General features: G+C 35.8%; 1 protein-coding gene and 1 long non-coding RNA gene across 5 annotated transcripts in view; both read right to left on the reverse strand.

Moving 5' to 3' along the window:
- ARL15 (ARF like GTPase 15) overlaps positions 1–12228 on the reverse strand; it is a 163493-nt gene that overhangs the window by 105899 nt on the left and 45366 nt on the right. The gene's annotated exons all lie outside the window — the stretch shown is intronic.
- On the reverse strand, positions 7244–9282 carry LOC308661531. Its single transcript, XR_014024962.1, has 3 exons — positions 9238–9282; positions 8822–8889; positions 7244–7281 (listed from the first exon to the last, which is right to left on the reverse strand). It is a non-coding gene; the product is annotated as an uncharacterized lncRNA (long non-coding RNA).

Below are 12228 nucleotides of genomic sequence, written 5' to 3' on the forward strand. Positions count from 1 at the left end.
ACACAAAAGAGACTGTGATTAATAATTCAGGAGTTGTTGTATTGTGTATTTTGATCCTTCTCAAATTTGCTTGCAGATACTCTGTCAACCCTCTTGGCTTTATGGCTTGTCTAAGCAAACCACAGGTTAGATTTCAGGAAACATACAAATCTAAACAGAGCAATACTTTTCTTTAAATATATGATTTTAAATCTTTTTTTTATTTTCAATATTTATTTTATTTGGTGACAAGCAACAACATCACACTGCCATTATCCCTAACTTATACTGTCAGCCAACAGGTCTTCTGCAGAGGCAATCTGCAGAACATTTTAGCATTGGTGACACAGGTAGATCCCTAGAGCATTGTCAGAATACAAAACATCTTCCTTGGAAGAACAGATGATGTTCTTCTGTTCTGTAAGCTGGTGGGATGTTGTCTATTTTCCCTTAAGTGTTCGGAACAAAGAGGTACAAATGGTACCTTATACATGACCAGTTTTGGTCACCACAATGTAAAAAAGTTGTTGAGATTCTAGAAAGAGTACAGAGAAGAGCAACAAACATGATCAGGGGACTGGAGGTTGCTACTTTATGTCTACTTTAATGAACAGAAGGACTAGGGGTGACATGATAGCAGTGTTCCAATATCTCAGGGGTTGCCACAAAGAAGAGGGAGTCAAGCTGTTCTCCAAAGCACCTGAAGGCAGAACAAGAAACAATGGATGGAAACTAATCAAGGACAGAAGCAACCTAGAACTAAGGAGAAATTTCCTGACAGTTAGAACAATTAATCAGTGGAACAACTTGCCTCCAGAAGTTGTGAATGCTCCAACACTGTAAGTTTTTAAGAAGAGACTGGATGACCATTTGTCTGAAATGGTATAGGGTTTCCTGCCTGAGCAGGGGGTTGGACTAGAAGACCTCCAATGTCCCTTCCAACTCTATTATTATTATTATTATTATTATTATTATTATTATTATTATTATTATTATTATTATTATTATTATTATTATTGTTATTGTTGTTGTTGTTGTTGTTGTTGTTGTTGTTGTTGTTGTTGTTGTTCCTCTAATCAAGGCTGAGCTACAGATTCCCAGTGTTTTGCTTGGTTTCTCGATGATTAGCTAGGATAGATTATAGAAAGAAGAGAGCTATTTTGAAACTTAATTTTAACCTAAAGTGGTATATTTATAACTGTATTTACAACTGCTGTAAAGATCAGAAGCTATTTTTTGTATCTTTTTATTTCTTTTCTGATTTTCTTTTCTTTTATTTCCTTTCTTATAGTTTTAGCTTTCTGTTTCATTTCTTTTCTCTTTCTTACTTTATATTACTTTGTATTAGTTTTTAAATTCTTTTTTAAAAAAACCTTTTAATAAAAAACCTTTGTAATTTGGGCAATTCACATAAGAACAATACAGGTGTTGAATGTTGCACCAAGGGCTATTTAGTAATCCACAATATTCCTTTACTAGTTATACAAATCCTGGGCAGGGAATAAAATATATATGAGATTAACTGAACAATGACACATTTCACAGGATGTGAATTGATTGTTCAGCAAAGGCCAGAATAATGACAAAGGTACAGTCAAATCCTCTGCTCGCTATATACAACAGACATGACGTGAAGAAGATAGAAAAGAAAAGGGATCCCTAAGTCAGTATCAAGATTTATATGGTGATATTAGCAGCTTTCAACCCTGCCATGAAATACAATCAAGTTTTATATATTTATACATACATACATACATACATACGATTATAAGAGACTGTTAAAATGTTGATCTCCAGGATGAAAAAATATTTTATTTAACACTGAGTTTTTGTCACCAACTGCTGACATTTTCAAAGTATGAGCCAGCGTCTGTAGGTGTTCGTCCCCACGGCTCTCTAGATGTCAATGATCCGGCTGTTGGGCACGCGACAGATCTATCCATCCTTCCTCTCCCGTGATGGAATGTATCAATCTCGACTCAGCCTCGCTGGTCGATGTCCACTTTAGTTCCGCTATTCTCTCTGCTTGCTCCGCCTGGCGATCTTCTCCATCTCGCGAAGCACGACTGTCATGCAAAGCATGGCTGTTAAGTGTTGCTGTAGGACCTTTCTTTCCATTGCCATATCTGGATATGTCATCAGTACGTGGTGTGATTATATCTGTTGGTGGTTTATCTGTCATATTTACCACTGCTCTCCCCACTTGCTCCACCCACCGATCTTCTCTGTCTTGCGAAGTGCAGCTGTTATGCAAAGTATGGTTAAGTGTTGCCGCAGGACCTCTCCTGCCATTGTCATATCTCGATATGCCGTCAGTATCTGGTGTGATTGCATCTGTTGGTGGTATATTTGTCATATTTGCCGCTGCTCCCCCAACTTGCTCTGCCTGCCTTCCACTGCCATATCCAGATATGCCGTCAGTATGTGGTGTGATTGCATCTGTTGATTGTTTATCTGTTATATTTGCTGCTGCTCTCCCCACTTGCTCTGCCTGCTCATCTTCTCTGTCTTGTGTTCTAATATCTGTAGGACTGCCTCGGCAATAATTCCTGAGATGGGAGATCCCATGGGTGTGCCTTTTATTTGTTCATACATGGAGCCATCGAATGTAAAATAAATTTTTAAGCAAAAACTCAGTAATTGGATAGAGTCTTCTGAGTTGAGCAGGTTAGGGTTTTGTGGCTCCTTCTCCTGTAGCAGTTCCCTCACAAGCGATATAGCTAACCCCTGAGGGATAGAAGTAAATAATGATGTCACATCAAAGGATATCATTATTTCATCATCCTTTATCGTTAATGCTTGCAATCTTTTTAGAAAATCCTCTGAGGATTTTACTGTGGTTGGAGTATCTTCTATCAGATGTTGAAAATGTCTGCTCAGCCACTTTGCTAGCCCAAAGGTTGGGGTGCCTCTGAATGAAACAATTGGTCATAATGGGATGTCTGCTTTGTGGATCTTTGCTAGTCCATAGAATCTTGCCATGGCTGAGTCTTTAGGACGGATTGTATTTAAATCTTCCTCACGGATGTTCTTCTATCTCTAGAGTCAGTCAATCACTTTGTTAATTTGGTTTCTAAGCACTGTCATTGGATCCTTATCTAAGATTCGATATGCGTTCTTGTCTTTAAGTAGGGGTGTAGATCTTCCGGTTATATTCAAGTTTATCCATGACTACTGTCGCTTTGCCTTTATTGGCAGGTAAGATGATAATTGACCTGTCCCTGCATAGTTTTTTTAAGGGCTACCTCTTCTGACTTCAATAGGAAATGGTTTCTTCTATGGTTAGTGAGGAGCCCAGTAAGATGCCGTCTGACAGAGTTTTTGGTCTCCTCATTGGTTTTAATGCGGAAAACAGTTGACTCCAGGGCTGCGGCGAAATCAATGGATTTGGCATCCATCAGATTAAAGCCAGCATCTCGTTGTAGGATAGTCATGCAGGGGACTAAAACAGATAAACCATCGACCACCTCTCTCCGAACCAAACAAGAAAATGAAAGATCTTAACCACAGAAACATACAGAAACATCTACATGGCAGGGGACCGCAAGGAATAAAAACACGGAAGTGCAAATTGAGCCCATCACAAGATCAAAGAGGAGACGGCAGACGAACACCGTCAATGCGATAAATATGACAGATAAACCACCAACAGATGTAATCACACCACATACTGACGGCATATCCAGACATGACAATGGAAGGAAAGATCCTGCGGCAACACTTAACAGCCATACTTTGCATGACAGCTGCGCATCGTGAGATGGAGAAGGTCGCCAGGCAAAACAAGCGGAGACAACAGCGGAACTAAAGCGGACATCGATCAATGAGGCCGAATCGAGATTGATACATTTCATCACGGGAGAGCAAGGATGGATAGATCTGTCGCACGCCCAACGGCCGGATCATTGACATCTAGAGAGTTATGGAGACAAGCACCTACAGATGCTGGCTCGTAGTTTGAAAACATCAGCAGTTGCTGATGAAAGCTCAGTGTTAAATAAAAGATTTTTTTCATCCCAGAGATCAACATTTTAACAGTCTCTTATAATCTTCTAAATGAATACACCCAGGACTCGGATATTTAGAGTGATTACATATATCTATATGTACATGTGTGAACTGAAGGAAAATATGCATACAAATGCAATGTATTAAAGAAATCACTTGACCAATATTGTGAAAAAACACACAAAAATGTCTACACAATTTCATATACACCTTAAAAATACAGTGTGATGTTACAATGGAACAGAATAGACTTAAATCTCAAAAATGAAAAATTGAATAAAATATATAGATTCAATCACAGAACCTATTAATATTAACATATTTATAGCCAAGAGAAATTACAGCTGTAAATAGCATGATCAATGATTTGCTGTTGGTCTGAGAGAGAAATATAGATGAAAGCTATACTATTAAAAGACTATTAATTAGAGTTATTTTGCATGACGTTTGGCTTTATAATACAGCAGAATATAAAGAATCAATTAATGCTAATAGAATAGTCCGAGCAGTTTATGCTGCATGTGTCAATCCAACAATACAAATGTCAGATGAGCAAACATATTCTGTGCTGTCTGTGCTACTATTACTTGCAAAATCTGGAGAACAGCTTAACAGCAAATCAAAAACTACATTATTTAGAACAAAGTGTTTTCCACATATGGATTTTTTTTAAAAAATGCACTAATTCTGTTAATTAGGTATCAATACATATGCTGATGTATTTTACTCTGCAGTATACTTTCTTGACAAATCAACCAGTGGATGGAAATTGTTATAATTATATTGGAAACTACAAGCTCAGAAAAAGCCTATAGGGGACCTGATTGATGGACTCTTGCATTTGGAGATTCAATTCATTGCTGCTATCTGTGAAAATAAAGCTTTTCTATCATGCTTTTTTTCTGATGTCCTCATGATATATTGCAAAAGTAGTAATAAGTTCTAGTGGCTTTGCCAGCTCCAAGGAAATATCATCAGCAAAAGGCAGCCCTAATCTTTAGGGAAACTAATGGAAATATTGACACAAGATAGATCCTTCATGCTTGGGAGGTTCTTTAAAGAGGTTATATACAAGTGTAGCCATTTCTGCAGATACAGGTGTAGAATTTTCCTGAATACAAAGGCAAGTTAAAAACTTTAAAAGTTTAAAATGAAAGAAAATTTAAAAAATATAGATGATACCCATTACTAATTATATCCATTATAGCTCCTTATTAAGGAGCTCTCAAGAAGAACTTGCTGAATAATAAGCTACAACACAATCTCATAGAAAGAATTATCTCAGAAAAAAGTCCTACTAGAATACTCTTTTTAAAACTTACTTTGCCAAAACCAAGGCATATGCTTGTCACATTTATAATAGCTCAAATGCCAAAACCCCAAGCTTGGTCAAGATCAACATTTACTCACAGAAGGGGGAGGTGTTTACCATAAATGCAATAAAATGTAAACATTAAAATATAATTTTTTACCTAGAAAACAGAGCCTGGTATTTTAATAATGATTTGTAGCAGTGCCTGTGCAAGAGATGTGAGCATTGGAAAATAATTTCAAATATTAGCAGCAAGGATCCTATTAATTAAGGATGTCTGAGATTAGAATTGTCAGAATTACTGTCATAAATAAGCACAGTCATATGACATCGCACCTTACAGCTGCATCATTTAGCAACAGAGTTCCTGGTCCCTATTATTGTTGGTAAGTGAGGATTACCCACATACCAGAAGCACTGTCTTCTTCAAGGACACCCCAGTTTTCTGATCTTTTATAGCTACTACCATTTCTAATGTTTTGGATTTTGGAAAACACAGTATTCACACTGTCTTGATTTCTATTTTTTTAATATTTGCTTATTCAGATACGGTGCTGAATACTCAGATTATTCTTGTCTTGTGGGCTGACTGCTGAAAACAGCCTTTGCCGCTGGTAAGAGCTGTCCAACGGTAAAAAAACTCCAGGATGTCTAGGAGAAGCAAATGAAAAGAGGACGTCATTTTCTAAAGGGCACAGTTCTTTCACTTGTTATCTAATACCAGATCTAACACAACTTAGCTTGTGCTGTAATAGGAAACTACACAGCTTGTTCTTGGAAATATTATAAGAATATTAATATGTGTACATTTTTTCCATTCTTTTCGAATCAGTATTTTTATTTAGCTTTCTACTATTTTCTTGGCTTGAGGATGCCAATATGTAAGATTAAACACTGTGAACCAGAATTATACAGAAAGCAAAGTGAGGCAATACTGAAAATTCATCAGAAATGGAACTATTAACAGAATAAATGAAATTTGAGCGTTATAAACTCTGTAAATAAATCATTTTTTTAATTATCAAGCAAGATATATAATGAAATCTAGAATTGTTTGTCTAACAATGATTTCAAAATGTCATATGCAGTTTGGGATGAATTCTGTGTAAAAAACAAACAAACATTAGAACTCATTGCCTACAACTAATTTTCTGCTCTGTAGGGTACTCAGTGTTATGCTAATTGGATGGTAAAGATGAGATATTTCTTCTTTTCCTTCTGACCCAATCTTGAAGAGCTAAACCTTTAAAAAAATGTACGCTATTGATATGCTCATCTGACATTTTGTATAAATTTAAAGTCACAAAATAGGCTGGGGAAAAAATACTGAACAAATTCATTCCCAGCTAGATAAAGTTTGGAAACATTTGGTAGAAACTAGCATCTAAGTTTTTTTATGGAAACTATTTACATATAATTTCCATGTTTTATTTACAGCAGCACATAATACACCATATTTCAAATGTTATCTAGTATAAGGTCCAAAATATTAATCCAACCACTAAATAATCTTAAATATTAATTAGATAATAAATATCATTATGCCTATCATTATGAATAGAATCTCAAGAATTACACCAAAACCAAAACCTATCCCAGAACAAGATGGTATAATATTTACAGTAGATGGAAAGAAAATGTTTTACAAAGTACAAAAGCTTTTACCAATTCCCTGCCAAAATGGCACTTGGATTTATATACTGTACCGCTTCATAGTGCTTTAGAGCACTTACAGAGTCAGCATATTACCCCAACAATCTGAGTTCTTATTTTACCAACCTTGGAAAGATGGAAGGCTGAGTCAACCATGAGCCAGTCAGAACTGAACTCCTGTAAGTGGGCAGTCAGTCTGCAATACTGCATTCTAACCACTGTGCCATCATGGCTATTAGTATTATTAGAATTAGAATATGATGTCTGTAATATTCAGGCCAAAGTTGCTTGATAGTGAGATGAGCAACATATAAATTCAATAAATAAATCTGTAAACAATTGAACATTATAAAGTTATAATTAAGTCTAAATTATAGTTAAAACATTTATTCATTTAGAAAATGTATATTGCCATCTATTTGTATATGGCGACTCAATATAGAAATATGCTTATGGTTTATTTGAATTATCTTTCTGTTTCAAATACTGAATTGCTAAATGCTTTTAGGAAGCATACAAAGAATAAAGTCATGTATAAAATAATAATCTCTGATTAAAATAATAAATAATAAACTTGACGGTATTTTGTCCCCCAGCAACTTCTGTTCCATAGCTTACTGCTGGTTAACATGAAGATTCCATTATGCATTATGAACAATAACTTTTGAAAATACACTCTAAATACTTTAGTTTGTGTAACTTGTGGCATTTTATTTCTGTTAAATATTTCAGTTATCCCATGAAAAATACAAAGGTGTGACTTTTTCTATAGTACAAATGGCTACTATACACATTCTTCTTTTTCTATCTCCACCAACATTTCATTATTATCAGAGATCCAAATTCAGAAAAAAGTAACTGAATCACAGAACAGTAAAACAATCCTTATTATGTCTGAAATGGTATAAGGTTTCCTGCCTGAGCAGGGGGTAGGACTAGAAGATCTCCAAGGTCCCTTCCAACTCTATTATTATCGTTGTTGTTGTTGTTGTTATTTACCATCGTCAGTGTTGATTCTTAGCAACTACAAAGACAGATTTTTTTCTCTATGACAATTTGTCCCCAACCTGATCCTTCAGGACAACTTGTTCATTCCCCCAATGCACCCATCACCAATATAACAATCCCCCCATCTTGCCACTAGTTAACTTTTTTTTTGTCTTCCACCTTTAGAATTTTCTCCAAAGAGCTAAGCCTTAACATGAAGTGTCTGAAGTAAGATAATTTGAGCCAGGGTTTTTTTCCCCTAAGTTGAGTAAAAAATCTGAGTTGATTTGTTCAATGATACATCGGTTTTGTTTTCATGGCGCTCCGTGATATTCTCAGCAGTTTTCTCCAAAGCCAATTTTTAAATGCATCAATTCTCTTACTATCCTGATTCTCAAAAGTCCAACTTTCACTTCCTTAGAGTGTTACAGGGAATAGACATGCCTGCACTATTTTGATTTTTGGAGATATAATCATATTACAGCATTTGAATAATTTTTCCAAGGCCTTCATGTCAACTCTACCAAGTGCTAGTCAAAAATAATCCTTACTAACCAACGGGTTATTGCCAAAAAATCTAGATCTTTCAATGGGTTACTGCCAAAAGGTCTAGATCCTTCTTATCTAGTAAGATTAATATTAATGCTGCGTACCCTAATTACTAAAGCAAAACTTCACAATTAAATAGATAACTCCAGAGCTTTTGTCCATTAAGAATATAACCAAGTATAAAAATCATCTATTTGGTCAGACAAAATAAAAATAAAAGATGAAGAATACAGATGTAAATAAAGTTATATTGTAAATAACATGTTCTAAACACTCAGTTCCTCCTGATGCTTATGAACATAGCCTCTGCAATAGTGGTATCTTCTTCTTTACCTCCCCTTTTATCATTTCAGGTGTTGATGGAAATAGTGGTATTTTATCATATTTGTCCTGTAAGACTGCTGAAAATAAATGGAAGAGGTCCATCAGATCTCAAAGCAAATTTGTATTAATAAATTCATGCCCAATAATTTCAATCAGGATCAGGGATTATCTTTACTTTACTTTACTTTTATTAAATTTGTATACCGCCCTTCTCCCGAAGGACTCAGGGTGGTTAACAGGGCGTATATAAATAACAATACAAAAATTAAAAAGGAATTAAACAAATGCCCAATTAAAAATTACAATAACAATAAAAGACCCATTAAAAACCCTAACGTTCCCCATCAGGCCAGGCCAGCTAGTTCAAATAAGTGGGTCTTCAGACCGCGCCGTGCCATCTTATTAATAGCAAGGGGGAAACTTACCCTCCTAAAAGAACATCTTGAATCCTGTTCAATGAAGCATTATATGGTTAAAATCAGAGCTGTCAAATATCCATCTCGTCAGCAAGTATCCAATGGGGTAGCAGTCAGCCTTTTGAACCCTCCTTTCTCAACTTTCAAAATTTATTTATTTATTTAGCTGCTCTTTTATCATGTACTCCTTATCCTGAATTCATGGTGCTGCACATGGAGAGTGGAAATAAAACCAATGATGATACTGAAACATAGGTATATTAATATCCACTCTTGTACAATTGATTTTTCTCAATAGACTCTGCTCACTCATGAATGTACAATAGTTTTGCAGGATCAGCAGCCACTGACAGCAGTTTATGCTAATATGGGTATATTTGTAGCAACATATGAATTGGCAATACATGTAAATATTCAGGTGTATTACATGGAAAAATAAGGAGTCTTTTTTCTCAGTCTCAAATCCAAAATATTCTTTCCTTTTTTCAATTTAAACTTGGGAAATGGGTAAAAATAAATTCATTACTTATAACACATTACTGAAGTTGTAGCTCTCATAAGCGATAAAATATCATATGCTATTATACCTGTGCATGCGCATACATAAATACATAAATCAGAACACACACACACACACACACATAAGAAACAAATCAACCAATCTTCAGTCTCAAGAGAATATATTATCAAATCCCAATCCAAACACTATAGCAAAGTAATCAGACATTATCAATTTTCTAAAAGAAAACAATGAAAGTCCAACAAATGCTGATTTTGTTTAAATGCCCTCACAAACCAAAAGATCCCAACCCTCCAATTCATCGTTTGCTCTGAATCGTTCTTGCCTTGCATAGAAGCTCTGCCCCTTCCATTTGAGGTAGTATGATCAAAGGCACTTTGGCCAGACTTGGAAAAACATTTTCACTGAGAATGGACATAGTGCCTGTCAAAAGGTTATTCCCACTGTGTGCAGGGAGCAGCTCATGTTACTTTAGTGTAACATGAAAGTTCAAACTCTAGCCACAGTAATCCACATACATGTTTTTCTTTCTAAAAGCAGCATATGGAGCACACCGTCCAGAAGAATACACCTAACATCTTATAATCTGAAGGAGGAATCCATCGTGAAGCAAGTCACTTATTTTTAATCATCTCTCAAACCTGAACCATCTATTTCAAAATTGTTTCTATTGAATTTGAGATTGAGAAGGACTGGGAGCTTTGTAAATAAATTAGGCTGCCTATATCTTGTAGAAAACAAAATAACTTGGCAGCGTAAATCTTAATGTCAGTGACAGGAAGGCTTTGCTGAACCATTACCATAAATCTGACAAACGCTAATTTGATGGGTGGCTGTATCTGTCTGCTACAAAGCCAGTCTAGACAGTCTATTGAGAAATCCTAAAACACAAGTGTTTGTTCCCCGTAACACCATCTGGATCTGGCAATAAGAGCCGACCCAGAGCCATTCACACATGGATCAAAGCGCATGCTAATGCCATCATGAAGTCATACACATAAAAAATTCAATCTGAGAACTCTAAGCAATTTTGCTAAGTCCTCAGTGGAGAAACCTCCAACTTCGCTAGACTCCAGCGAAGGGCATGAACAGGATGAGGGGGCTGTGGAGAAAAGCACAGACTATTTAATGAGCTTGGCCCTCCAGAGGAATGTTAGGCCATCTATTGTATTGGAAAAGGCTCATGTCACACTTCAGTCTGCACATCCATCAGGGTTGCCGCCTTTTCAAAACTGATCCAAGGCCTTGGTAATTACCTGTTTCAAATAGACAAGCCCAAAAGAACAGAAAGGTCTCCTAGGTATAATGCTTCAGTTTATTACAATAAGCTGTTAGGCTGTTCTGCATTAAGACAATATTCCAAATCTCCCTCATTAAAAAGTGTACTGTGGCATTAGATCAAAGAATTAAGGGCCCCCCATTGAATCACATTAAGTATTACAAATGTAAAGAGCAGTCTGGCTGAAGAGAAAATTTAGTTCTCTCTCGCAAATAAAACTTGGATTTAAATCTGAAAAATTGCAATCTCTCTCTCTCTCTCTCTCTCTCTCTCTCTCTCTCTCTCTCTCTCTCTCTCTCTCTCCCTCTCTCTCTCTCTCTCTGTGTGTGTGTGTGTGTGTGTGTGTGTGTGTGTGTGTGTGTGTTACAAGATACTCTCCCCACCAAAAACCTTTCCCAAACACCATTAGGCAGCTTCTGCCTTGAACATTTCACATTAGCAATAAGCTTACAGGCGTACTTTTTAACATTTGTAGGCTGTTTCCTATTGCGTCGAACTTGTTCTTTTTCTTGTAAAAAAGAGCAGAATGTTAGACAACTTTGATTTCTTGTACATATTAGGAAGAAGGGATGTTTCTTCAATGCTAGCAAAAATGCCAGTATTGATATTTCCCTGTGGTTGCAAATGGGCAGTTCTGCTTTTAAATACTCAGACCAAGATCTGACAAGCAAGATGAGCTCATGAAATGAGCTTTCAATAATCAAGAGTAATTTATGGTTTTTGTGGGCATATCTGATCCTTCCATCTCACTGGATCAAATGGGGCTTTTCAAATTCCTTTCCATCTCTTAGATACCAAATGTGCTTTTCAGGTAATATTGGATTCTCTGTATAATTTGCACTACTTTGGGTTCTGGCTTGGATTACCGAAAGTATCAAACTTATATTCCATTTTAGAACCCACAATCTTTGTGCTGTAGAATAATGTATCACTATGACTACAGGTAGAGGTTCAGTCTTAACCAAACCAGTTCTACATTGATTATTATTATTTAGACAAGAGACATAGGTTAACTTTCAAATAATATTTCAAAGCCAATTAATCATTTATCAACATGAAGGTAATAATTTCAATTACAAGTTTCACAATTTTTTACATACAATTATCAACTTTATATTCAATTAATATGTAGGCATGTTTTCCCATGGTATTTTTGAAAAGCAAAATTTATTTTATAATGAGCTAATTTAGAGTACACTCT

Source organism: Vipera berus, assembly GCF_964194415.1.
Source record: "Vipera berus genome assembly, chromosome: 2".
Taxonomy (NCBI): domain Eukaryota; kingdom Metazoa; phylum Chordata; class Lepidosauria; order Squamata; family Viperidae; genus Vipera; species Vipera berus.